At 44.5% G+C, this 23,021-nt stretch overlaps 1 protein-coding gene and 1 non-coding gene across 3 annotated transcripts in view; one reads left to right on the top strand and one right to left on the bottom strand.

Moving 5' to 3' along the window:
* Positions 1 to 19,025, bottom strand: part of Lpin2 (lipin 2) — a 74,078-nt gene extending 55,053 nt beyond the window's left edge. The window contains exons 1-2 of one of the 2 annotated variants that reach the window (XM_028874079.2): positions 18,866 to 19,025; positions 12,038 to 12,183 (exon numbers count right to left, since the gene is read on the bottom strand). The gene's annotated coding sequence lies outside the window, so the exon portion shown is untranslated. Of the gene's footprint in view, positions 1 to 12,037; positions 12,184 to 18,464; positions 18,554 to 18,865 lie in introns of those variants that run through there. The other variant, XM_037210192.1, reaches the window with a different exon arrangement.
* A 2,054-nt stretch (positions 19,026 to 21,079) lies between these two features.
* On the top strand, positions 21,080 to 21,172 carry LOC114696442. The gene has a single exon (XR_003735024.1). It is a non-coding gene; the product is annotated as a small nucleolar RNA SNORA24 (small nucleolar RNA).
* Positions 21,173 to 23,021: the final 1,849 nt, after the last annotated feature.

Below are 23,021 nucleotides of genomic sequence, written 5' to 3'. Positions count from 1 at the left end.
CATTTAAGATTTATTATTTTTATATATGAGTGCTTTGCTTGCATGTAAATAAGTATGTGTAGTGTGTGTGCTGGGTGCCCACAGCAGGCACATGAGGACCTTAGATCCCTGGACTTAAGAGTTATTTATAGACAGCTGTGAGCTGCCATGTGGGTGCTGGGAATTGAACCAAGGTCCTCTGGAAGAGCAATACATGCTCTTAACCACTGAGCCATCTCTTCAGTCCCCTGCCTGACATCTAGTACTTAATGAATCATATCCTAGGGTTAATCCTTGGTACGTATTCATCTCTGATCCCTAGAATCTGGATGAAAAATAAATTTGCTTACTCCTATGCCTCACAGATTACAAAGTAAGGGATGTCACAGGAGCTGGAATGATGGCTCAGTGGTTAAGAGCACTGGCTGTTCTTCTGGAGGACACAGGTTTGGTTTCTAACACCCACAAGGCAATTTACAACTGCTAGCAACTTCACCTCTGGGAGGATCTGATGCCCTCTTCTGGCCTCTATTACCAAAACATTTTTGCAATGACATGAATGAATGTGAGTAAAATACACAGATAAATTAGCTCTCTCTCACTGAAATTATTTTATATCAAGGGGTATTATCATGAAAAAGATAACCTAAGGATACAGGAAAATCTTTAACAAATCTTTGATGACAGTTTAATATCCAGAATATATTCATTGAAGTATTATTCATAATACTGAAAGGGCTAGAGGGAAAACCCACAACATTCCATTAACAGATAGAGGAAAAATGTGGAATGTATTAAAAATGTATATTATTTTTTAGCTACAAAAACAAATGAAGTTCTGATATATGCTGTAAACATGGCCATTCCTTGAAGCATGCTAAATGAAACTATTTTAGTCAAACAAAAAAATCTAGGAAAGGCAAATTAATAAGCTAGATTACAGCTGGGTGTGCATATAAGTCTGTAGTTCCAGCCACTCAAAAGGGTGAGGTAGGAGGATGATATGAACCCAGGTGCTTGAGACTAGCCTGGACAACAAAGGAAGACCATATATCAAACAAAGAAAAGGTAAACGAAGAGTACAGATTTCACTAGGAGAAGGGGAATAGAGAGTTACTGTTTAACTGAGTTTGTTGGGGTTCACAAAAATGTTTTAAAAATAAGAGCAAAAGGCTGCAAAGCATTTTCAAAAAAATTATCACTACTAAATTGTATACTTGAAAGCAAGTAAGAAGAAGGAAAATGCAATGAAATGTTAATCAAAACTTCAAACAATATCAAATGGGCTTGATGGATCATCCTGAGCTAAAAATGAGACCCTTGAGGAGGAGGCTCCAGTAATTAGTTAATATGATCTAGAATTAAAAATCAATCAAGGGTTAGGCCTAGTGGAGCACACCTGTAATCCTAGCACAGGCTGTGATAGGACACAAGTTGAGATGAGTCTGGGTAACACAATAACACTTTGTTTCAAAATAAAAAGAGTATCTTAGTTCTTGGCTATAGTCTATCTTAGTTACTTCTAGTGCTGTGAAGAGATACTATGACCAAGATTACTTACAAAAGAAAGCATTTAAATGGGAGCTTGCTTGCAGTTTCAGAGGGTGAGTCCACACCACCATGGTGGGAAGTGTGTTAGTAGGCAGCAGGCAGGCATGATGCTGGAGCAGAAGCTGAGAGCTTACATCTGGTCCCCAAGCAGGAAGCAAATGAAGAGAAACTGGGAATGGCATGAGCTTTTGAAACCTCAAAGCCCACCCACAGTTACACACCTCCTCCAAAAAAGTTACACCTTCTAATCCTTCCCAAACAGTTCCACCAACTAGGGAACAAGCATTCAAATATAGGAGCCTATGGGGGCCATTCTCATTCAAACCACCACACACAACTAAACTTTGTCTCAAAACAACAAAAAAGAATACATTAGTTCTTAACTATAAGTATGGTCCTCAGGGCTTTGCATAGTAGCATACCCCTGTAACCCCAGCTCCCAGGAGGGAAGGACAGGGGGCTAATCTGTTCAAGGCCAGTCTGAGCAACCAACAAGACTCTGTCTTAAAGTATAACCTATTGCCACAGAATTGCTATTTTACCATGTCATTTGAGCCAAACACCAAATACCCTAGCCTTCAGGTTCCTTGTTTAAAAATGAACTTCTAAGTAATTGCTATGCACCCTTCTATGTTTAAAATTTTTTTAAAAAATTGACCCTGTAAAGAATTAAGTTTTCTAAGCATTAAACTTCACTAAACAGAAAGCGTCTAAGCATTGCCTACAACTTCATATTTATTACCAACATGGTGAATGTACAATATACCTTTTGTTTCCTGTGCACTTATATACAAGTTTCTTTCTCCAGTCAAAACAGAGTGGCCAGGTGTGGTAACCCATGCCTTTAATCCAAGCACTAAGGAGGCAGAGGCAGGTGGATCTCTGTCAGTTCCAGGCCAGCCTGGTCTACAAAATGATTTACATGACATCCAGAGCTACACAGAGAAACCCTGTCTCAAGAAATAAAACGCATAAACAAAAAATTACACTATACCAAACATACCTACTTTTGATATCTGTGGGAGCCCATTTTCAGGATCCTCGTGGCTTTACCCAGCAGGTCTGCATAGAGAGGATGATTAGGACCACGGGCCTGAGTGCAGGTGTCTGAGATGGTCTGCACTTGACTGTGCTGGGGGGAGGTCTTTTGCTCCACCCCCTTAGAGTCTCTATAAATACCCTGGGGCAGAGACAGGGCCCGTTGGAAAAGGTTCCAGGCCCTCTTGAGGCTATCCTTTATTTTCTATCTGTTTATCTCCACAATAAATCCTTCTATCTAATATTTCCTGCTGCTCACACTCAAGAAAACTCTGGGGAACTGTGGGGTTGGTGGGTAAACACCCCACAGATATCAAATTCTTACACTAGGCATTTTTAAAAGTGAATGTCTGTATGTGCCCGCACCACACAAGCATGGGTGCCTGTCAAGGCCAGAAGAGGTCACTTGGATCCCCATGGAGCTGGAGTTACAGGAAGCTGTGAATCAAACTCTTGTCCTCTGGAAGAGCATAAGTGCTCTTAACCCACTGAACCATCTCTGCAGCCCTTAAACCAGGCTTCTAAGTGTAGTGGGCAGCCGGTCCAGCTGTGACCTGGAAATACCACCCACTTTGAGGCTTCAGTAACTGTCACGCCGGCAGAGCTGAGAGGACCCCTGAAGACCCGAAATCCAGATGGGGGAGCTCTCTTGGTTCCTGGACCCTGGACACTGGAAGTAGACGGAGCAGAGTTCTCCAGAGAACACCGCCGGACGGCACTACACCTTTCCCAGACCCTGTTACCTACCCCTTCACTTGTAAGTTACCCCACAAAATAAACCTCCCTTTTAACTACGTGGAGTTGCCTTAATAATTTCACCAATATCTAAGCATCTATTATGTAGCCAGGGAGAACAGAGTTCAATGGTATACAAATCTCATTTTTCAAAGCCTAACCAAGCAAGCTCTGGAATGTACCCTCTTCACAGTGTGCTTGCTCACCGACAGCGTTATGTCCATATTCACACTACAGTGTTTCGTGGCCAAAGCTTTCCCAGAGCCCTTCTTTAACTTTTATGTAGATTCTAAGAACGAATCTGTGACTTTGCAGGGTGGGGGGTAGCGGTTGATATATGTGTACTCATATGTTCGTGTGTGTGAACAGGGAGGCCAGAGGACAACCTTGGGTCCCTGCCTTCCACCGTTTGTCACAGGGTCTCGACTGTCCACTGTTGCATAGACCAGCTAATGGGGACAGAAGCAAATCTCCTGTCTCAGCCTCCCCTATTGCCTCAGAAGCACCAGATTCCAGACAACTGCTACTGTGTCTAGCTGCACAGTAGAGTTGTCGAGATTCAACTAAGGTCCTTTGCTTGCAGGGTAAGCATTTACTCACGGAGCCATCACCCTAACTCCAGAACCTCCGATTCTAATTTAACTGCTACCTGCAAAACAAGATGCAGGTGCAGAAAAATGTTCAAGCATTCCCGAGGCAAAGTAGATAAAATTTGTTTTATCAGTGAAGGTTCTTGAAATGAACAGAATTTATAGAATAAATCTATATATGTATAGAAAGGGTTATTAGAATGGCTTACTGTAGCAGGCTTTCTTAGACCGCCAGCCCCCAAATCATGACACAGACTTATTATTATGAAACCTTGGCCTATAGCTTAGGTTTGTTCCACTAGCTCTTATAACTTAATTTAACTCATTTATATTATTAATCTATGTTTTGCCTCGTGACTTTTTATCCCTCTTCCATCTTGCACCTCCTATTTTCTCTCTATGTCCTCTGGCATCTCTCCTCTTCCTCTCTCTCTCTGCCCGGAAGTCCCACCTAACCTCTTCTTGCCTAGCTATTGGCCATTCAGCTCTTTTTAAACCAATCAGAAGGTACCTTTGCAAAGACACATCTTCACAGTGTACAAAAAGATTATTCCATAACAGCTTACAGGTTGTGGTCCAGCTAATCCAACAAAAGCTGTTTACCAACAAAAGGTCCAAGAATCCAGTTAGCTGTTCAGTCTATGAGGCTGAATATCTCAGCTGGTCTTCAGTATATGCCAGAATTCCAAAGAAGTAGGTTCTAATGCCAGTGAGAGGAGAGCAAGCGCCCTTCTTCCATGTCCTTATATAGGCTGCCAGCAGAAGGTGTGGCCCAGGTTAAAGGTGGATCTTCTCATCTCAGATGACCTGGATTAAAAGTGAGTCTTCCCACTTCAAATAACTTAATTAAGAAAAACATCCCTCACAAGGGTCTTAGTTAAGTCCAGATGTAGTCAAGTTGACAACAAGAACAGCCATCACATATGTTCAACCTGGCTTTACATATATGACAACAGTTCTTAAAGTAAAACAGCACAGGATGTGCACACATGCAAACTTATCACTCAAAGATGTGGATATGGAAATAAAATACTCACTAACCAAACAGTTCCTACTACAGGCTATTGCCTCTAACCCTGGTCCCTGCACTCTAGAAGGCGCTATAACATCAGAGCATCTGAAATACAAACTTTGCTTTTCTCTTTCCAGACTTTTAGGAGCGTTTTAAAACACATCATCAATGTACCTAAGAGAACTGATGGTCAGCATCAGTCAGACTGCCTCACCAGAAAGACAGCTGGAGATGAACAGGAGAGCAGTGGGGTAGGGGTGGGGTAGTCAGTGGGAATGGAGGCCAGGCCATGGGAGTGACTGGATCTGCAGCTTTTAATATTTTAAGTCTGGGTGTTCCCACCTTTGCATGTGGGGTCAGATAATTCTCTGGGAATGAAAAGACATGCAGGGGCCCAGGCCTCCAACCACTAGATGTCAGCAGCACCCTCTCCTAAATTGTGACAATCAAAAAACATCTGGTCACTTTTGAATGTCCTCTATCAGCAAAACTACTCCTCTTTGGGAATCACCAGCATTGTTCATTTATGTATTTAGTTAGCTCTGTTTGTGTTGTTGGTTGGTTAGCTTTGAGATAGGCTTTCACAATTCAGCACTGGCAGAATTCTCTAGGCAGCCTAGGCTGGCCTCAAGCTCATGATGCTCCTCCTGCCTTAGTCATCCGATTACAGCTGTATGCCATCATACCCAACACAAGAACCACCCATTTAGATGAATGATATGGAGCACCTTATTTATGACTGTTCTGACAAGGTCCTTAGAAATGCGGGTATAAGATGGTTTACATCACAGCTCTCCCACTTACCCTCAGCAAATAACCATTCTCAGTTATATTCCTAATAGGCAGGAATACTTTTCAGGTAGGACTGTGGTCGGGATTCTGTGAGGTGGTGCCCAGACACTACTAGAAGGATAAAACTATCAGCCAAATAGTCCCAAGACCCATGCACAGTCAGTGATTAACCAGTAACTGTTGGGGTCAGACCCCTGCCATTCAGAGAGGGACACAGGAAAGCACACAAATAACTAAATCTAAATTCTCACTGACATCAACAGTTCTTTGAGTCTGTTTTAGCTTTACTAATCATTTTCCCATTCCAAAGAGCTCAATCGATGGAATTCCACTCTTCAGCTCATCGTACAACAGGATAGATCTAATTCACATTCCAGCCACAAATCGGCAGAAAGGACTGAAATGGGTCAGAAGACCCCTACAATGTAAAGGTGAAACTAACAGCCTGAGCTCTCCCAGGCCTGTATTTAGCCAAGCAAGGCACCCTCCCTAGCAAATTCCCAGCAAATGCAACACTCTTTAATCACATTTATATCTAAGCAAAGCCTATTTAACATGAATGCTATGTTTGAGTCACCTCTTAAAGTTGTGATAAATCAATATATCATCATCTAGTACATTACTGGCTCCTCTTCCATACTGAAAGAATTCTTTCTTTTTTTAAAGATTTGTTTTTATCATTTTAAAGTTCTGAATATGTAGTGAGTATGAGTACAGGTGCTTGTGGAGGTCAGAGGCATTGGATTCCCCTGGAGCTGAGGCTAAAGGTGCTTGTGAGCCGTCTGACAGGAGTACTGGGAACCCAATGTGGCTCTGAAAAGAGCACTGAGCACTCTAAACCACTGAGCCATCTAATGCCTACAAGTGCTCCCTCAATTTCATTTACATGGTATACAATATTTATGAGCCAAAAATTAATTCATTACTCTTATACGCATGATTAACTGTCTTTTTTTTTTTTTTTTTTTGGTTTTTTGAGACAGGGTTTCTCTGTGTAGCCTTGGCTGTCCTGGGACTGACGCTGTAGACCAGGCTGGCCTCCAACTCAGAGATGTCTCTGCCTCTGCCTCCTGAGTGCTAGGATTAAAGGCATGTGCTACTACTGCCCTGGTGAACAACTTTTTAGCTATTTCTGAAAATTTAACCTGCCTCAAAGGGCAAAAATTTATTCTACCACTGATGTAGTGAGAGGTGTTTACCAGAATGACAATATAATTGAAATGTATATATTGGTGACAACATGGGCAAAGTAGGGGCCAGGTGTGTCACTCAGTGGTGGAATGTTTGCCTAGCATGCCCAAGGTTTGATATACACGCTACACACACATACACACACACACACACACACACACACACACACACACACACACACACACACACGAAAACCATAACAGTCTTTGTGTATTTGGCTGTTTTTAATCATCCTCCTTCACAATTACATTTTTATTAATAGTACCGGCAGTTTCCTTCTACCACGTGTAAAATAAAGGGTAATACTAAAAACCTGAAGTAATTTGATACACAGGTGAGGTTTAGATTAATAGTATTACATGTTATCTGCAACGGCTATCAATACCCCATTTCAACAGGTAGAGAAGGTGCAGAAAGAACTGATATTTTCTTACATCCTAGGACAGTGTACGCTCCCCCACATACATATTTACATATATATCCCCAAACAGAACAATACCCCCCACCACCAAGTATTACTTGGTTCTCTAAAGACCTTCCCTCAGCCACCAACGTCTCTGCACCTGCTACAAACTCCAAAAGCTTTTCAACAGCAGGTGTCATTGACAATACTTTATAAGTGTGTACACTTCATTTTTGGAGGCTTGTATTTCTCCAAGACCTTACTCAAATACAACGGAACACTAGTGAGGTCAAAGCTATAGCACTCCCCTTTGAGATAGCATCCTAATGCCTAGCCATTGTACCAGTCACCCTGAAGTTTGCCATGATAAAATCCAGACATGTGTAGCTCTAGTAAAAAGGTGGCTTCACACATGGCATCAGCCATCACTTAATGACTCCTGGAGGGGGAGAAGACCTTCAGGGATTGTTAGAAGCACAGTCATTTTTAGGCACAAAATAGGCACCGAGTCACCAGTTTGCTTGGCTGCTAGCACAGAAGCAACCAAAACTCTGTGTCCCCTGACACACACTCATTTCCTTTCTCCAAATATCTCTAACTTCTTCTGCCTTTGGATCTCAGAAGCTATCCCCCAGCTTCCAAGAGGAAAGTCTGCTACCCCTCCTCACTCCAGATGCAGCTCTAAGAGTGGGTTGTCAACGGTGGGTCCTCACACCGAGTGACTTCAACAAGGGAGCAGCAGGTCCAAGAGCAACCCAAGTCAGTAAAGCACCAGGGATGTAGCAACTTAAAGGCCTTCAAGTGGTTCCCCGACTGGTTCCACACACACTTTTCTGCAGGCTGGGATCAGACAGTGAACCTGGAGGACAAGCCACCTGCACGCACTGTGCTTTTATGCTAATAGAAGGGAGGGCAACAAGAACAAGTCTTATGCTAGGACAGCTAGAAAAAGGGAAATGGGCGAGGGAGACGGAGAGTGGGAAGACGGGAGGAGGGAGGGAGAGAGGGAGAGAGAGAGGGAGAGAGGAAAGAAAGAGGGAGGGAGGAGGCTACTTGAGGAAAGACCACAATAAGAAAATGTATGGCGGGGTATTTTTAAAGCAGAACTCTGGGAGGGTTGCCACCTGAAAATACAATATAAAGACCCAAGGGAAGCACAGGGATGAGCTGACTATGGTCACATGACTATCTTGTAAAAGAGACAAGATTAATTCTGTTGCACTAGGCTCTGATGCTGTGTTCCTCACTCTGGCCAACCTTTGAATTACTTCAGAAAGAAAGCAAGAATGAAGAATGAGGTGACTCTACTGCTCAGCTGTTAAATATCTGAGAATCAGCAGAAATGTTAGCAGTTACACAAGACTGAACAAAAATCTTCAGTTATAATCTGAGAATTATTTCCTAAGGGCTTTCTTTCTGATCTTCTTTGAAGATTATAGACAGTGCCTAAAAGCACCTTTTAAAATATTACTGTAACTAGACACTCTGCTAAGCCCACACAACAGCATATCTACCCTTTCCTGATCCTATTAGGGGTTGAGTGTGCCCCCCAAAACAGGAAATCTAAGCTCTAAGTTCTAGTTCTTCAGAATGTGACCGTAACTCAATAAAAAGACTTTCATAGCTAATCCAGATAAAATGATACTATACTGCCAGGGAATCCAACACCCTCTTCTGACTTCCACAGGCACCAAGCACACACATAGTGCACGCACATACATGCAGACAAAACATACATACACATAAAATTAAAAAAAAAATTATAAAAGACAACGCATTTCCATTGGGTAGCTCAAGCTACCCGGCCCACACTTGGTTACTTAGCCCTCACAAACTACACACACATAGTATGAGATCATAACCCACAGCATTAGGGACTATGTATGAGTCTATTCCAATGTAAGCATATAACTTGAACTAATCAACTGGGGTGAGATGCTTATTTCTCATGTAAAATTATAAACACATATGGAATGAGTAACTCCCCACCCTTCAGATGCAGGCTGGGAGGGTAATTTCTAAAGAACACAGACTAGGGGCCAAGAGGACGGCCTGGAGTAACACTCCCACGGGAGACAGAAGGTAGAGGTAAGGGAACTGAGATGGGGGAGGCTGATACCCAGCACAGGAACAAAAACAAGAGACCCATCCCTAACGATTGTCAGAAAAGAACCAATCCTAGGAAGTTGTCCTTTGACCTCCACCCACTCACTGAGATGCATCCTCCCAAGTAAATAAATTAATGACAGACAGACAGACAGCGGCTGGAGAGCTGGCTCTCAGAAGTTAAGACAACTTGTTGTTCTTGCAAAGGACCCGAGTTCAGTTCTCAGAACCCACATGGTATCTCACAAACATTCCTAACTCCAGTTCCAGGGAATCCAACACCCTCTTCTGACTTTCACAGGCACCAAGCACACACATGATGTACACACACACACACACACACACACACGCAGACAAAACACACATACACATAAAATAAAATAAAAAAAATCTTATAAAAAATACAGATTAGATTTTCAGTGGGGAAAAATCTGATAACCACAACCTCAGCCTGGTGATCATTGAGTCAAATTATGGTAATCTACCCTCCATTAAGAGGAAGAGTCATAACCTAGTCTTAGCATAAGAAAACTGTACGGTAAATTCTCACAGTGAAGCGTCCTACAAAATGTGGCCTCGTTCTCTCGAAGTGCTGAGGCCAGCTGGGTGTGGTGGTGCACTCCTGCAGCCCCAGCTGCTCGCAGGAAGATCCCTGAAGCCCTTTGGTCTTGAACACAGTGAGAGCGCCTCCCCCCCCATACACACATCACCAAGTCCTCATCTCCACAACAGTAACAATACACTGAAACTGTCAAGGTCCTTGAAAATGGAAAGTCTCCACAGAACCCCAGAATCAAAGGATGAAGTGATACCCACACCACTGAGGGTTCCACCAAAGGCAATCATAATAGAAAAGTGCCAACTGCCTCAGGAATCCCATGTAGACAGGGCTACATGTTCCCAATCAGAGGAGCAGAACCCAGGGCCAGCCAGCCACCTCCTCAACTTCATGAGGACAGGAACAGATGATTCTCCATGTAGGGAGAAGCCTCGGGAACTAACAGGCACCTGGATTCTCTGGTGTTTTCATGCCTCTGGCCTCAGACTCTGGCGACATATCTGCTTCCTGTTCATGTGTGAGAACAAAACAAGGCCATGAGTAAGGCAGGTATTTCCCAGGTGTTAGTTCCTAGCCCTGTATGGTCTGAGGACACAGACACCAAGTCATAAACCAAGGCACTTCAATAATAAAGTTAAGAGACACACTTTAAAAAGGGATGAAGGAGGAAGAGGAAGAAAGAATCAGAAGGAGAAAAGAGAAACACAAAAAGGTTTTTTTTTTCATTAAAAAAAAAAAAAAGAGTTGACTTCTCAAAAGTAACAATTCCAAAAAGTAGAGGGAAAATGAGTGAAGAATTGGGACAAGTGAGCCAACAGAGGAGGGATGACCGATACTCAGGACTAGGCAGACACTGCATCACCAGTCGGATAACGTGAGCCTAGTCATGACTGGTGCCCAGAATTAAAGCCAGCATACACTGTTCACACCAAAGGAAAAATAATGTGTAGTACAAAGTAAAATCACTGCACATGCGTAGTTCTGAACAACATTTAGTTATGAAAATATAAGCAGTGGAAATTGAGAAAATATTAGATAGTTTCACTGAGAAGTTATCACAAGGCAACTTGTATCACTCTTACAGTTCAGGGCCCCAAACCAGGGAATGTGAAGCCCACTTCCAGGTTGGGTCTTCCCACATCAATTAAAGCAACAGAGACAATCCCCCCCAGGCATGCCCCTGTACAGGCCAACCTGACGCAGATAATCCTTCATGGAGATGCTTTGCCCAGGCTGGTTGTATCAAGTTGACAAAACTGTTACGCAGGTTAGTGTTTTTCAATATACAGGATAAAATTATTTTAATTATTTCACAATTTTATTAAGATGAATTAGAATTGCTAATTTGTGACTTTAACAACGGACAGCAACAAAACTACTCACACCGACACTAGGAAGGTTAAGAGTCCAGGGAAAAATTCTATGAAAGCACATACACAAATGTTTTTTTTTTAATATAAAAAAAACTCCTTCAAATAAACATTTGCACATTAAAAATATAAACACAGTACACTCTCCAAGATATTTGTTTTGCTGCTCACTTTCAATCTCCTAAACTGAATCCCATTCCTGATCCTCGATACTCAGTTTAGAGAACTCTGCTTTTTATCTAAGATGACTAGTTCATTCCCCAACAACACTACAAGCTACTTTCAGACAAGAGCAACACTTCCCCTTGTCCTGTGACTCTCAACCCTGGCATCTAGTCTAGCTGGAGTCCTCAGCCTGCAGCCTGGCCTCTCAACTTCTAGGTAGGTGTGGTCTAACATACCCTCATCGACTATTGGAACTAGCCAAGCAGGCAGGTGGCTCTCCAAAGAAACAACTGAGTCAACTAGGTACCAAAAGGATGCAAGAAAAAAATGCCACACTGAAATCAGTTGTTTTGCACAACTAACATATGCTAATACATTTGAAGTGTATTCATAGTTCTGAATATATTTCTCTTTAATGAAAGGTTCTTAGGTCATTCACTTATTCTATTACATAGAGTAGAATTCCATCACAGGGACCTTATCTGCATATGTAGGCACTGAGCAAGTCAAACGATACAGTGAAAAATTACAAGTTAAAGGACAAACCTGTTTAGAAACAATTCACGCGCTCTACTGGTTTGATTGAGGTTTCAGCTGTGCACCACTGTGATGGAACAAAGACTCTGAACACAGGAAAGGCTGGGCACTCCATCCAGTGCGGGCACGCTCATACTCCTCCTGCAAGTGCAGTCCTACAAAACGAGGGGGAGAGCATACACCCTAAGTCAGCAACAGTCACAATTATTCACAAAAGAAAGATTCACAAAAGGAATCCTTTAAGGTGGCAGCGCAGTGGCTACTCAGAGCAGTCCAGCAACCATTTCCTCCTTCCCAATACCGACACAGAACCATCTTCCATGTTTGAATTTAGAGTCCCATTTCTTGAAAAATAGCTGTCATTTGACCCAGTCTCAGCAGAGGGGTAGGTAGGCAGGGAACATGAGCTGAACGATGTTCAACTCATTCCAGAGCAGGTACCCAGCAGGCATGGTGGGCCTCTTCAACTCCACTGCTTTCCCAGCTGGCTCTCTCTCCCTGGCTCAATCAGCCTTGCACACAGAAACGCTTTAGAGAAACCCAAGGCTCCACAGCAGGTGCACTATTTCGATTACTCATAAATGCCGGCATTAAGGAGTTTCTTTATTCTATCGAGTCAAGTAAAAACAGATTCCTAAAGTTGATTTAGGGATGTCAAATAAATGCATATGAATTGTGAATCCTTGGGCAGTGCGGCCAGGAAGGCAAGGGCAATGGAGAGTGGCTATTACCATGGGGAATTGCCTGCCCTTCCAGAAACCTCTTAGCTTCAGTATTCTCACATAGGAAACAGGGCTATTATCTCTGCCTAGCAGGATTGTTGTGACTCTTTAGACATAATTAGTGTAAAGCTCTTAGCACAATGCCTGCCCAAAGAAGGTGCTCAATCAAGAGACTACAGTAGCAAGCACAGCTTTTACAGACACCAAGGCACAGCCTTAGAAGAGACTAAGTAGCAGGCATCTGTACCACCTGATGGAGGAGGCCAGTGGACAGAACATACTGAAACCTCAAATTCCAAGGTTCTACCTTTCAGGTCACGCTGGCTAGGTAGGCTACTTTGAACTAGGTAAGCCATAAGCCATGAGAAAATCCTATAACTGAAAAATCAATCCTTCCTAATAAGCATTTGTCCAATATACATTGTAAATTGAGTTTCTCTCTTTTAAGCCATTCTTTATATTTAATTGGATGCTCTGGCTATAATGTCAAATAGGTGCCTCTATTCACTGAAAACAAGGGCAAGAGATTTTAAGGAAACTTACTATGCAGATAGATGTTTTGGTATGTTTAAAAAGGAAAATAAAGGCCAGCCCCATCACTTTAAAAGTTTATTTCCACAGAAGCTTCACAAAGCCCAGACAGTCTTGACTTACAGTCACTCCTAATAGAAGCACCCAAGTTTACACACTCAACCCCTGGGGAAAATATCGTAACAAAAGTCAAGGAGCTCCAACCCAAGGCTCAAATTCATATTAACTACCTGCATAGTGGTGACAGCTCAAAAATCATGTAATCAAATCATCAGACAATTCTGTTTGTTCCATCCTTGTCAATGAACTTTTTGTTTAAAATTTTGTTAACTTTTTATTTAAAAAAAAAAAAAAAAAAGGCATGGTGGAGCACATGGGAGGTGAAGTAGGAAAATCAGGAGTCTAAGGCCAGTCTGTACTGCATAAGACCCAGTTTCCAAAAAAGAAAAAAAAAAAATTTAAAAACAGGTATTTAAGTAAATATTCTCGTATCAACTCTTGCTTCCATTACATTTCAGACATAGGTAAAAGCAAAGATTCAACCGGCCACTAAAGAAGCTACTTGGTAGCACCACATACCTACCTTCTCTTCCTGGACCAATCTTGGCACTTCTGAAGGACACTTTTCCCACCTATAACTCCTCTTCTTTAATAAAGACGACTAATGTAACCACTCAGATCCAATAGTTCTTCACTCTAGAGTCTTCTTGTTGAAATACTGCTCTTTAATCATGTTTCTTAAACTTCACAACTCTTGTCTCTTCAGGTTCCCACTAAATGCTACTGATATTTCAACTAACTACTGCTCCAAAAATAATGCGAGAATACTCCAACCCTTGAAAAGCACCCCAATGCACTGAAGTAACACGTCTCTGCAAACGCCTCTGCTCCCTGCTAGCATTCCCCGTCCATCCACCTGAGGTCTCCTCTTCTCCCTTCAGAAGCATGTGCAATTGACACACCCTATCTCAATACACCCACAACACAGGGGTCAGCCCAACTTACCACCAATCCAAAACTCCTACTTTCTCACTAGACTATGCTGTAACCCAAGGACTACCGTCCCAAGATATGGACTCAATGTTACTGCTCCCTTTAGGTCAATGTCTACAGAGAGCAGAATGTCAGAAAGGTTAAGACAACCAAGTTACCCTAATAATGACTAAAACCTGTGAGGAATCCACAGCTGATTCCAGAGAAATCCCAAAGAAGCACGGTGCACAAAGTAACATAAGTCATCTTATGTGAAGGGGTTTAATGCCTAAAGCTGAAGTTAATCAAAATACAGGAAGGTGGGGTACTAGTATCTGGGGAGGAAAAACCAAAAACTCTGAGAACTAAGATGAAAACCAGGAATCAATCACTGCATATTTTAGAACAGGGAAGATAAGACTTGAAAACAACTAAAAATTTATAAACCACCACTTAACACTTTAACTATACTTCTGGTTGGTAAAAATGAAGAGTTGAGACAATACACATATTACTAAGCAAATACATGAAGTTAAGGGATTTGGTACAAGAAGCAAGGGAAGACATGACATGAGACAGTCAAGTGATATTTAATTTAGTGTTCCGTTATAGCTAATAAAATTTACTAGAGAAGTAAAGGCTTTTGAAGAAACTGGATCAAGGTTGGGTGAGAAAAGGAATCCAGTGGCTGCCAATCCCCACCAGGTCTGCTCTTCTGGAAGCCAGTGTCTACTCAGCAAAGAGACAAAACCTACACCGGACGGTTCGTATTGAAAGTGTGTGTCACTACAGGTAAGTACCAAATCACACAATTCTAAGCTCCAAGAGTAAGAAAAAGTGCCACCCTACAAACAGATTTATAAAAGCTCCTGTTTCCAGGGCTGTTCTCCCCCACCACACCACCTTGCTCAGTTGTGACCCAAACAATCCGAAAAGAATTCTAAAAGAATTAGCAATCAAATACTACTTTGGCTTTGTGCAGAGGTAAAATGGAGGTGGAAAGAGCTCACAATATAACCAATCATTTCGACAGGCTATGCAAGTTAGAATCCACCTTCTTTCCCCATTTCTTAGTAACATCATTAACATCTAAGTCCACACGTAACCATCACTGAAAGCTAATATCCAAAGGCTTTCAGGGCAACGGACTCAAGGCCTGTGAGATGGTCAGCAAAACCCTTACCAGCAAGCTTGACAACCTGAGTTTGGTCCCTAGAACCCCACATGGTGGATTAACACTGGCTTCAGAAGTACAGTACACAAAAAAACAAACGTAAAAGGTTGTTTAAAACAAGACTCAACCGTAGTCCATGATCAAATTAGAAAAGTGTTCATGTTGCTCTAAGTCACATCACAAGGTATGTACCTTACAGTGTAACAGTTCATCTCCTAACACATTCTTGGTTTGTTTATTTTGAGATAAGGTCTCACTGTGTATCCCAGGCTAGCTGAGCCTGGGACTGGTGCTCCTGCCTCAGAATCAGGCTTTGTCTTCTTCTTTTTTTTTTTTTTTCTTTTCTTTTTTCTTCCCTCTTATCTCCTTCCAGATTGTGAGGAGATCATCAACTCAAGCTTCCTGCCATAAATAAACACCTGGGGCAAAGGTGAGGCTAACAGATTAGAATGGCCAGGGCAGCATTCTGGCCATCCCACCACTACATACAGGTTGCTACCAACAGTTGGGGATCCCTACTGATTGCGTGTGGTCCCCAAGAGTGAGTGACTTTTTTCCCTCATATGTTCATCTTGAAAAATATAGGACCTAAACGTGTAAAGTGTTTAGTTATTGAAGTATACTGCTGGGGCTGGAGAAATGGCTCCGTAGCTTAAAAAAACAAACAACAAACAAAAAACTTGCTGTACAACCATGAAGACCAGGGTTCAGATTCCAGCACCACTGGTCTCTCACACACCTATTACCCTAGCACTGGGGGGCAAGTGGAGACAGACTTGCTGGCTCACCAGTGTAACTAAATACATGACCTCCAAGGAGAGACCCTGTCCCAAAAGAATATGATATAAGGGAACAGAGGAGGACACCTGACTCATTTCTCTGTTTATATGCACACAAGTGCACACATTCACTTATGGTAATGGTAGGGGAGGTAGATCCCAAAATTGGTTAGCTGTTAACAAAGTGAATAAGAAAATGTATTCAAATACTTTATTACAAGAGGTTTGTGATATAGCTCAGTTGGTAAAGTAGTTACCTAGTATGCACAAAGCCCTGGGTTCAAGTCCCAGAACCTCCTGAACCAACTGTGGTAGCATACAATGCAAAGTTCAAGGCCTGAGCTACCTGTATGAGACTGTCCCCAGACAACAAAAACTATTATCATCAAGACATCACCAGAGAGTTCTCACTCCACACTGTATCTTCAAGCTCTTCCCATGTTTAACGAAACATAATTTTTATAGAATTCAGGCAACTTCAGCCCTGACTACAAACCTATGAGCTATTTCACCATGAAGGCAAGTGATAGGGCCAAAGACCCTGCATCTAAGCCAAAAGTATTAACTGATTTAGCAATGAAGGCAGGCAGAGACAGCCAAAGCAAAGCTCCAAATAAACTCCTACAACACTGCCTACCAACCGAAAAGAACAGGTACACATCCGAGAACCACTACTCCCAAACACACACAAAGTGACAGTCCCCGCAGTCAGTACAAAGGGTTTAAATTAAAAGACGCCAAGACTTAACTTAGACTTAAAAACTTGACAACAGGCTGGTATGCACCCAAGGGAGGCAGCAGCCCAGTCTACCTCCCAGCAAGAATGATTCCATTCAATGTTTCAGGTCTGATGTATATTATGCATACAATACAAAAGAGAATAGCTGTTCACACAGTGATTCATGCTATATTTAAGTTGAATATTAATACTTACAACACTACAAAATGTCCATGGTAATGTTCATTGGCCTAACTTAACCTTTGACCACCTCTGACCTGTGGCAGCACCAAGATTATCCATCCATGGCATGCCATACAAGAAAATTTAAGGAAGATCACCGGCTCCCAGTGACCTACAAGGACAATCTGCTTGCTGCTTTCTAAGTTCATTCAATCAGCACCAACCAAACCTCTTCTAAAAGCCAGCCCCTGAGCCTGGGAATGCTCTGCTACTGAGGTCTTCTTGCCTGCAGGGATTCTGTGCCCAGTGCAGGATACAGTCCAGTCAATGAACCAAGATTCACAATGCCAAGTGACGGGAATCAGCGTACGGCAAGACGAGAAACAAAGCCCCAGGCACCCTGCTATCCACTTAACTGCACTCTGCGTTCAGGGGTTTTCAAAGGCTCCAGAGCCTCTAAGTATAGAACTTCTCTGTTGAATCTCAACCGGTGTGCCAAATACGAAAGTAGAACCAGCCATTTCATTCCTGGCGGTCTACAGCTATCTCTACCACCGCCTCAACATGAAGATCCTCGGGTCCGATAACACACAATCAAGAACACATTTAACTGGAAGGAAGAAGCCACCCACAGTGCCCGGCTTTGTTCTGTTCTAGTCTGCCTGGGTCTGGCCGGCGAGTGGTTGCTCGACCGAACCGACCGACCGTGCTCAGTGGGCAGGGCAGCCCAACTAGGGCTAAAAAACACCTGTCTCCTCCTACACCTGGTGGCTGGCTGTGCTAACCCAGCCACCTGCCACACTCCTCGGTTTTACGCCAGTGAAAACAATCAACGTCACGACGATCAACACATAAACTAAATAACCGGCCAATAATCCCAAAATCGATTTCAAAATTGACCGTATGTTATCACAAGACTATACATTAGTGAGCCGAGGTTCAGTAACAACTTAACCTGCATCCCTACTGCTGGGCAAAATAGCTTTAGCACCGAAGCAAGAGACTCGGTTTCCATTTTCAATTTTTTTGAAGTCTCAAAAAATGCATTTAAAAACAAAAAAAAAATACGCGCGGCCGCTTGTTCGGTAATCCCAGAGCCTCTCCAAGTATCCCAGCGTTCCAGTACTTTCTGAAAGCGAGGGCGATCTAGTTCCTAGTCTTGCTTTGCATAATTACGTCTTGGAAACGCCATCCTAAATTTGAATGAAAATAATTTTCTTATGCTAGGAGGGGTGGATCCGCGGCGTTCAAAACTGGGCCGTGGAGCTCCGGCTCCCACACCAATCAAGACCTTTCTCCAGGGTCGTCCCCCCCCCCCGCCGCCCCCCGAGGGTCGACGGCAGCAAGGCTAACTCACATCTGAAACCGGTCCACGGCCTGCAGGAGGCAGCGGCGGGGCAGCCAACGAACGGCCTGAGGGAATAACAGCACCTCGCCAGCCCCGGCAGGGGGATGGCCGCGACCGCGCGCCGGCGCCCCCTCCCCCAGGCCCGGAGCGTGGACGGGGGCGCGGGGGGGGGGGGCGGCGCAGACACGGCCTCGGCGGCCATCCCCCTGCCGCACCGCGCCGCGCCGCGCCGGGCCCCCCGAGGACCGCGGCTGAGGTGGTGGCGGGGGAGGGAGGGTCCCCTCGGACGCCCGCGCGTCCTCGGGCGGCGCTGCCGCGGCTACGTGGCCCACGCGAGGCGAGGCCGCGAGCGGGGAAGCAGCCCGCTCCCCCACACACACACCCCGAGAGCCCCACCACGGCCCGCTTACCTGCGGGCACCGCGCGCGGCCCTCACTCGGCGGCGGACGTCCCCGCGGCCCCGGGCGGGCTGCGGCGAGAAGCGGGCGAGCAGGGGGCGGGGCCGCCGCCTCGGGAGCCGCGGGCCACAGCCGAGCCCGCCGGGCCTCATGAATGAGACGCGGCGGCGGCGGCGGCGGCAGCGGCGGCGGCGGCCGAGCTGGCGATGGGCTGCGCGCACGCCCCGCCCCGCCCCGGCCACGTGACGCGGACTCCTCCCCCTTCCCCCAGCCGCCCCGCCCCCCCCCTCCGCCGCGGGCCGTGCGCCGCGGGCCCTGGGCCCTGCTAGGAGAGAGCTGCTCGCCCGCCCGCCCGCGACGTGGAGCCTCCAGAGAGCGTTTTTTAAAAAGTTTCCTCCGGTCCCCATGGCAACCTTGCGGCGCTGCGCGGAGGGGTTCAGAGCCCAGCTGCCAAAAAAAAACCAAAAAAACGCGTGCAAGGCGGTCCGTTGCATGATGGTGTGAAAACGTCATGCCCGTGTAACACGAGTGCACGCCGCGGATCTGATCACGGCAGAACCCGTGGTCTTTGCTTATTTCTCCTTCAAGCTCAGTTATAAGATCGCCTGTTTAAAAAGCACACTTTAAGAAACGGCTGCCACTGTGAGTGTTAGGGGTGTCCGCTATTTTTTTTTTTTTTGTTTGTTTGTTTTGTTTTTTTTCTGCAGCCGGTTCTTGTCGTGGGAAGTAGAGATGGAAGCCCACGGCTTCACTTCTAAATGGCTGCTCATTTCTCCGTGTGCACAGCGAGCGTGAACATTCATACAGTCTCGGGGCCGTAGAAACATGCATTTGTTTATGCAAACTCTCTCCGGGGTGGGCCCTGGACACAGCAGTTTCTTTATAACAGGGAAGCATGATGGGCATAGGCTATGCTGGGGTCCAGGAAGCCAGTTCTCTCCACAGGCAACCATTCCGTTCAAGAACCGTGGTGTGCGATTCAATCACGGGTAACTAAGGTCCGACAGAGACGCCCTAACCTACTAGGAATATTCGCTTCAAGGCGGCTTTTCATCTGATTCACTGGCGAAAGAAATTTTTTAAAAAGATTTAAACTTTCCAGTAACTGTTCGAAGGATCTTACTCCACTATGGAGAAGTGCAATTAAAACCAGAAAAAGAACCCAGTTCTCAATTTCCAAGTCAATACACTGGGAACAGTGACACCTTCCTGACCCAGGCGCTTTGAGTATTACACTTGATTCCCGTGGAGGGGCAGAGGTGACTTTCAGCATGGACTGTAGAATGCGCTGCTACGGTTTGTTTCCTAGCCTTTCCTTCTCCAACTTGATTTTTCCTGTTTCTCTCGGGCTAGCCTTATTACCTCCTACCTTGGGAGAGGAATATTCTCAAGCTTCCTTCCTTTCATCATCCAGGAAGCCCTGGTCAAGCCGCCCTTCCTCTGCCCCCGCCCCCTCTGGGTTTGACCCACATACTCAGAAGGATTGGTTCACGTTTCTAGTGTGTTCCTCATTCTCTGGTGGCTGCCTGGCTTATACTGCCCCCGAGGCAGAGTAGGGACGAACTGAATATTGTTGAATGTCCCTCAACTTTCCTGTACCTCACCTCACCTTCTGACCCTACCACCTGCTGGTTTCATAGCCAGGAGTCTTTCCCCACCAATTGTCCCTAGTCTAGATGTAGCTCAGCTTTGATTTTTGTTTATTTATTTTTTATTTTTATTTATTTTTATATATGTTGGTATTTTGCCTGTATGAGGGTGTGGGATCCCCTGGAATAGGAGTTAGAGACAGTTGTGAGCTGCTATGTGGGTGCTGGGAATTGAACCTGGGTCCTCTGGAAGAACAGCCAGTGCTCTTAACCACTGAGCCATCTCTTCAGTCTTTTGTTTTGTTTTTAATCAGTCTTCTTCCGCTGTTTCAAAGGAAGGAGGCCTTGTTGTCCCTTATGTGGTTTGGTACAAGATGTTTGGCCATTGGGGCTTGTGCTTTGTGCTATTTCGATGTTTGGTTTAAGAATGGACATCTCTCCAGGCAGTGGTGGTGCACACCTCTAATCCCAGCACTTGGGAGGCAGAGGCAGGAGGATCTCTGTGAGTTCAAGTCCAGCCTGGTCTACAGAGTGAGTTCCAAGACAGCCAGGGCTACACAGAGAAACCCTATCTTGGAAGAGGAGGAGGAAAGAACGAAAGAAAAAGAAGGGACATCAACTTGTTGGCTATGGCAGCCTCCCATTACAAGCTATGGAACAGCATATTCTTATTTATTGGCAAAGCTGTCTCCATTTATTTGGTGCCTGTTTATTTGCCCAAATAATATTCTTCAGGGTTAAGAAATAGAATAGGCGTGCTTCGCTAAACTATTAATAAACTGTTTCTAGGTAATATCTAAGCTTGTTGCTGTTACATGATGAAAAACAAAACAAAACAAAACACAGTGTATCAAGAAACCCAAAATGATAGCGGCTAAAGTATTGCATGCTCTTCACTTTAAATCTTGGAAAATGGGTGTCTTGAATATTAATAGGCCACGGTTTTCAATATAAATCTGAATTTTATTTCAGCTAATATTTATAAAAGATGTTTTCTCGTGTGAAATAAGATCTGGTTCCTGATCAGGAAGTGACAAAGTTTTAAAAAGAAAAAAATAGTGGGCCTCTTCTCCAATCCCATCTTCAGTGAACTCCCCCTTACTCCTCATTGTGCTCCTGAACTTGCCTGTGCCCCACATGTGAGTTACTGACCTCAAATAGTGGACATCAACATGCATGTAAACTGCTCACGCAAGGGCACCTCCAACTTTAATTAGGCGTAATTTCCACCAAGATGTGTTTCAGTCTAATAGAACATCTGGAGCTCTAATGTATATCAGCTATCTTTCATGTAAGATTAACTTGTCGCCGGGCGGTGGTGGAGCACGCCTTTAATCCCAGCACTCGGGAGGCAGAACCAGGCGGATCTCTGTGAGTTCGAGGCCAGCCTGGGCTACCAAGTGAGTCCCAGGAAAGGCGCAAAACTACACAGAGAAACCCTGTCTCGAAAAATTTAAAAAAAAAAATTAATTTGTCTTATTTTTCATCTTTAAGCTTAGTAAGTCTGAGAAGGATTTAATAAGCTGTAAGGTTGTACTTGGACCATCTTTTTTTTTTTTTTTTTTTTTTTTCCAGCTTAGGTGACACCCCACTTCAAGCTATCTGCTTATCCCACTGAGGCAGCAGTACCAGGCCCAGCTACATGGAACAGGGTGAAGCTCCTCCTGCCTTTGAAAGCCTGCCCCTCCTCCACTCATGATACTATCCAGGCTAAAGTCTCCAAGGCCCCTCTCGCTGCCAAACATGGTGGACTCCTTTTGGGACCTACATCTCATGAGACACTCTGGACCACCATTTCCTTCTTGAGGCTCCCCCCTACGTTCATCAGCGGAACACCTCTGAAATCTAAGAGCTCGAGCTGGGTGGCTTTCACTATCCCAGCAAAGCCCACAGTGATGTCAGAGTCTCGTCCATCCTTGGCACTTCCCTTTGAGCCCGGTCCAGAATCTCCTATCCCAGCGAGTGGCACTACCATCCATTTGGTGACCTTTCCCATGGCATGTCCATCCTACCTCAACATTTCTACTGTCTGGAGTTCTCTGAAGACTGGCCACACCAGCCATGGGTCATATCCTCTTCATTTGCCCAATCTGTGGCCTCCCTCTGGTTACAGTAAATCTCTCCATCCCTCTGAAAGCCTAGCAAGGCCAAAGAGCTCTCTCCCCATCCCTCCAAGTCAGTGATCCTAATCACCAACCTGTTGGCAGATCTGTCCTTGCCAATCCATTATCTTCAGGAAAAAGTCTTGAGTTCCCTAGGAGCACATCCAGAGTGCTCCCTTTGGCTCCAATTTTCTCTGCTGTTCATCTGTTCTGCATGCGTCGGCCAGTCCCTCTGCAATGTGGTCACTTTTCAAATGTTAACGTCCATATTCCTTGCATTTTCCTCTTTACAAGAAGTCAGCGGGCATGCCACCCACTCAGGGAAGTCTGCTAGTGAGATGAAAAGCAGAAGTTGTCTGCAAGACATTTCCTTCTGCCTTTTATTTCCAAAACTCTAAAACTGCCAAAGAACTCAAGAGGGAGAAGATGTACCTTTCAGGAAATCCTGGAAGAGAAGGCTTTCTCTGGAGTTAGGAG

This window comes from Peromyscus leucopus, chromosome 13, assembly GCF_004664715.2.
Source record: "Peromyscus leucopus breed LL Stock chromosome 13, UCI_PerLeu_2.1, whole genome shotgun sequence".
Classification (NCBI taxonomy): domain Eukaryota; kingdom Metazoa; phylum Chordata; class Mammalia; order Rodentia; family Cricetidae; genus Peromyscus; species Peromyscus leucopus.
This window is presented reverse-complemented; position numbering and strand designations above follow the sequence as displayed.